This window comes from Aplidium turbinatum, chromosome 1, assembly GCF_918807975.1.
Source record: "Aplidium turbinatum chromosome 1, kaAplTurb1.1, whole genome shotgun sequence".
Taxonomy (NCBI): domain Eukaryota; kingdom Metazoa; phylum Chordata; class Ascidiacea; order Aplousobranchia; family Polyclinidae; genus Aplidium; species Aplidium turbinatum.
Window position 1 is genome coordinate 7,148,562 of NC_137472.1, and position 6,249 is coordinate 7,154,810.

Below are 6,249 nucleotides of genomic sequence, written 5' to 3' on the forward strand. Positions count from 1 at the left end.
GCACCTCTTGCCTACTGCCGCTTTCAACCAAAAGGTGTAGCCTAGGTTCAAATTTTATACTAGTCATTAAATTTATTAGAATCGTTATAAGAAACAGCTGAGTGGATGATTTGACTGACCACACACCAAGGCACCATCACTGGTCTTAGATATCAAGAAATAAACTGTCTACTCTGCTGGTCTTTCACTGTATTATACGTGTGCAATTCGAACACACACCGACACCACGCGGGTGGCAAATTAAACCCACAGCCCAAACAATTAAAAAACACAGAAACAAATGTCACTGTTTGCAGCTTCCACCCAACATCAAACCACACTTAAGCTGTCGGGCAGAACTATACGACGCGTCGGCGTCGGTGATACTGGTCGACTGCGTCAAAATCTCTCCGACTCCACAGCCCTGCTGAGAGGAATGTGGCGACTTCATGGTTGATTATTCCAACTTCGAATAGGAAACTTATATTCTTTTGTGGTATTTATGTGGTTGTTGCCCTGACCGACAGCAACCATCCGGTGCAGCTACGACACCTCTCGAGTAGCTTTGTCAACATCGCCACCGTGTAGCGCCATTTAAAGACACTTCCTCGAAAGTTGTTTGCGAAGCAGCTGAAACGCGTGCTTGCTCTCGAAGGGCAATTCCCACCCAACCGACAGTCAAAGTTGGAACACGTTTGGATAAAGGCACATGAACGCAGTCAATGTGACGTCATAATGCATGAAACGAAGGTGACGCATATTACGGATTGGTCACACATCGCTCTACAAGACAATGTACAGCAATATGCGATGACGTCACATAGGCAAGGACGGGCAACGCAACACTGAAAATATATTAACTGTCCCAGACGGCAAATCAACCGGTTTTATACTGATTCAACGTCAGTGAACACGCCTGCAAACGTTGAATCAATGTAAAAAACGGTTGATTTTCTGTCTGGAGCAGAACCTGGCTTGGCGGCGTGAGGAAGCCAATCTTGGTGGTACAGTCAATATGCCGTGCTGTTGATTTTTTTTTGAAGTTGTTCTGGATGAAGTTGTTAATTTTTTTTACATTAACGCATCGCCATTGAACAAAAAATTAACATACCTGCAAGGTGGTGCTGTCGACCATGAGATGAGATAAAACTATTCGCCAAAGTTCAATTCCCAGACGAAGTATGTTGGGCAACACTTCTTTGTCAGATAACAAAAAATATGAGATCACGAGTTGATGGAGTGAGTTATGAGGCTTGTTTACTACAGACCTGAGCAGCGTATGAGTGAAATGCACTCACTGCAGGCTCAAGCTGTGCGGCTAACACATTGTTTGCAAAAACAACGCTCACTATGTACGTCATCAGGGTAATTACAACGAGGTAATTCATCATTACCGGTATTGTGAGAGCAGGAAGCTGTTGGCAGCATCATGTGAGCACTAAAGCACATATTGCGGAAACTAAGCAAGACATCTTGGTCTACTGGGGCGGCTGCATTTCGCCGTGATGAGGCCACATGCCGTTTTCAGTGAACACGTTTGTATCGAATCTTTAAACAGCCCGCCCTGGATAGACACCAAGACGGGACAGTAAGGAACCTACGAGTCGTTCGCGAGCATAACGCGATCTTTCGCAACACTCCCTACAAACGAACAGCTTCATTTGCGTCAACAACAATAGTCGTCAACAACAATAGTCGTCGTACGAGTGGCATTCAACAGAACGTTTCATGTATTCAACGTCAGACAGCAGCAAACAAGCGTAGGTGACAGACAATGAATTAATGTGCAGCATATTGCAACGCGCTAACGAACAATGGCGGTCGTCTTACGATAATTACACAATGCGTGCATTGTAAACGTAACGAGGTCCCAACCGGAAAATCAATTATTTTTGTAAAAAACGGAGCTGATTTATAGCTGGAGTATATTCAGTTATTCACAGCAAGCCAAGACAATTTTTAACAATTATCGGGGTTAACCTGCAGGCGTCAATAACATGACTTATAACAGGTTGCACACGCGACATCGTGTAAGCATAACCGAGAAAATAACATAAGAGTTGAAACTCTGGGCAGCAAACGTAATTATCTGCTCAAAAAGATTACATTAAAACATGTTCAATAAAACCGTCGTCGTCGTCTGAGCTTCTGGGGCCGAGGGTCTATCCTTTTACCACCCCAGATTCACGATGTTCCCGGACTACACTGGAAGGCTGCTAGAGAGCAGCCAGTCTTTAGTTTCATCATCCATGACGCGCAGACCTTCCACTCCGTTAGGTGGCTTGAAGATGGTACAGTCATTGATGATGTGGTCTGCGGTCTGTTCCTCGGCACCACATTCACAGGAGGAGGAAGAAGCCATTCCCCATTGGTGCATGGTTGAGCGGAAAAGACCGACGCCCGTACGGAGACGGTTGAGGCGCACCCACGCCTGTCTCTGTAGTGTCAGGCCGATTGGGCGTGTGTCGGCGTCGGGGATGAATGAATGGAGTCTGGTGGTGCTTGACCTCCATTCAGAATTCCATTTATGGTCCGCCCAAGTAGCCGCAGAGATGTCTTGTTCATCAGCTTCGTTGATCAGAAGTTGAGCGGCTGGCACGAATGGGTGTCTTGATTTCAGTCGGCGGGGGTGCCCGTTTGGGAAGGCAGAGATCTTGTGGTGGAGAAGATGATTAGGCTCCAGTGCCCGTCGACCGAGGGACAGAGTGGCTTCTTCGCGACGAAGCTCAGCAGGTTGGATGCCAGCGAGAATGGGGAGATTGTCCAATGGTGTGGGACGCAGGCATCCGGTCACTGTGCGCAGGGCGCTGTTTATGGCAGTGTCGATGTTGTGGCAGTGAGCACTGCGGCACCAGACAGGTGCACAGTACTCTGCTGAAGAGTAGACAAGGGCTAAGGCTGCTATTCGCAAAGTGTCAGCCCTCGCCCCCCAGCTAGAGCCTGCCAGGCGCTTCAGTAATGCAGCGCGGGATGTCAGTGTCGTTTCCCGCATAAACCCACAAGAACGTTCATCACAAACCGGTCGATGTGCCATCCATGTGCTGCTCAGGTCACATCGTAGCGACAGAACAAACGAGGCAAGGATCACGATGTTATATCCATCGATTTGTTACAAAACAAGTAAAAATAAACACATGGAACTTGGAAGTAGGTGAAGATTGAAGAAGTATGATTTGATCAAAACTATAGAACCGAGAAGTTTTTAAAGATATAAAAACAAGATTGAAAACACAACAAACCTCTTTAGTGAACTTGTAGAGGGTTTAAACCACTAACGAAGGCCCGATTACTACTTACAAGTCTTTTGTGTGCAAATTAATCTCTTCGTTGGCCACTCTGCTGAATGGTGAGAAGCATTTTAAATGTTTCATTCAACTGCAGAGACAACCACACAACCTGAATGAGATCGGTCGGTTCATCGGGATAACTTATTTATGGGTTGAAGATGAGTTGTATCCTTCTCAAACATAATCAGCTAACAGTTAAAAAAGCGACAATTGAATTTGTTTGTACATGCATCTACCCCATGGCGATCTATACTACTGGCCGTCCCAACGTGACAACAGCCAAATAATGTGGGGGCCTAGGGTGGCTCTTAAAATTGAGTTTTTGAATTTTGCTTGGGACACCCTTTCAAATGGTGAGGTTGTCAGAAAAAATAACTCTTGCAAATTTTTTTTTAATTTGAAGTTGATTTAGGGGTGGCCCTCCCCCCCTAAAGTTCTGTGCCCTCCCTCGAAATACCAAATCTGCGTATCTCGAAAACCACTTGAGCTAGAGATACGGTTTTTGTGTTAAAAGATGCAGAAAACATGGTTTTCTATCTGCTTTCTGAACATTGAATGCATCTATCTTGAGTAGAAAAGCAGTTATTTAGAAAAAAACGCATTTGACAAAATCTTGATTTTACAACCTTTTTTGTGACCACGAAACCGTCTATAAAATTTCGTTTTTTTTCTTAATTTTTGCACCTTAGAGGGAACACTGGTAACGATGTTCATTTCAAAATGTAATTCTGGTCAGTACTGCAAGAAGCGATATTATCGACAATATTTTACATATTGCCTTGCGTATTGTGACAGGATGTCTGCGACCTACACCATCGGACAATTTCCCTGTCCTTGCAGGCAACCAACCAGCTGAGTTTTGTCGCGAAGAAGCCATCCTGTCTCTTTCTCTGCACTACGAACCCCAACCACTTGCTCCACTCAAGTCTCTACAAGTCCGTGAGCGAGCAATCGAGCATCCTCGGCAACTGAAATCGAGACACCCATTTGTATGTGACGCACAACTCCTGATGAAAACCGCTGAAAACCAATCCATCAGCGCGGCTACCTGGGAGGACAACAAATGGAGCTCAGAGTAGAAGAAGAACTCCTCAAGGCTCTAAAGTTTTATCTCTGACACCAGCCCCCATCCAACCAGAATGCATAGTTTGCCAAGGAAGGCCTGGGTGTGGCACAACCGCCTGCGTACTAGGCTACTGGAGTGAGACTATTCCGTTCAAACATGCACAAATGGGGGATGGCTCCATCCACAATCTGTGAGTGCGGCATAGAGGAACAAACCACAGACCACACCATCTGTAACTGCGCCAAATGGTGTGCGTGGTCTGCTTGAACTGGATGACGAATCAATGCAATTGCTGCTCGACACCTGCTCAAGCATCTAAACCGCATCGGCACTGCCCAAGGGTGGTAAAAGACAGAGCCCCTTGACCCCTGGAGTAACAAAGAAGGTTTAAACGAAGAAGAATCGACAATATTGTTCTTGTTGGAATTTGGATTCAACAGTTTCCTGTGCTCAGTAACAACTTGCAAAAGAAACTGAAGTTGGTACTCATCATCAGTTGGGAGTTTGTTAAAATCCGGGATTAGACTTAGAGCAACTCCTCTCTCTGCTCTGTCATTGACTACTGAAAGTCCCTTCGCCATGTGTAAAGCTTGAATAAATGCACCATCTTCAGTTCAATGAGCAGGATCCTTTGAAAGTATAATTATTGCTTCATCTTCAGTTCTTCACCCAACAGCTGAAGCCATTTTGAATTAGAGGTGCAATACTGTTCTAGACCCTTGTTGCTAAGAAACGCATCTACAGTACTTTGATGCTTCGTCTCCATGGTGGACGTTCTGCTGTTTCATTTAACATGGTTGCCACCATTAGCTTTTTACTTTCCACAGACAATCGAGAGTCAAACAAGGCTAGTTCAACCATTTCTTCGGACAGATACCATAAATGCAGACCAAGCTTTTTGCATAAATCGCCTTCGCCATGCAACAAGTGCGATGCATAGCACCTGAAGCTTGAAAGCGGATTCTACGCTCAAGAGTTTCTCCAAGGAATATGACAAAAAACGGGCATTTTAGCTATGCATGAATGCATAAAAGTTTAGAAATACTTATTTCGTTTATTGCTTTACCAGTTTTACAGGTTAGTTTATGAACTTTGTTTATTGAATAGCTTGGGCCACAATACTTGTTTAGCACTGTTTTGTGCCAGAATACCGAAAACAGGTTTTTTCTAATAACTGCTTTTCTACTCAAGATAGACGCAATCACTGTTCAGAAAGCAGATAGGAAATCATGCTTTCTGCATCTTTTGACACAAAAACCGTATCTCTAGCTCAAGCAGTTTTTGAGATATGCAGATTTGGTATTTGGGAGGAGGGCGCAAAACTTTAGGGGGGGAGGGCCACCTCTAAATCAATTTCAAATTCAAAAATTTTTTGCAAGAGTTATTTTTTCTGACAACCTCACCTTTTCAAAGGGTGTCCCACACAAAATTCAAATTTTTTTCATTTTTTGCCAAATAAGAGCCACCCTAGTGGGGGCCTATACGAAAATTCAATTTACCAACTGAGAAAAGTGTTACAACATATAATCAGCAATTTCCATTGGTCAAGTAATGTTTTTAGCCTAAAAATTGTAAATACAGTGCCAAAACGTAATTAGATGTAATAGTATTAAATATATAAGTGGCAAGAAAGTAAGACAATAGCTACATGTTAAGAATACCATGAGAATCAAGATATCAACAGAATCAAGGTACACGAAATCAAGAGTGACCCAACTTTCAAAACACTCAGTATTTTAAAAAATTCGTTTTCTAATCCAGAAGTATTTGTTTGTTAGGAATAATTCATGCAAAGACGCCTTTTTGTGCGCCTAATACCTGTTAGTTGCCAAAACTTAATAGGCCCCCACATTATTTGGCTGTTGCCACGTTGGAAAGGCCAGTAGTTATAGATCGCCATGATCTACCCGCAAAGCA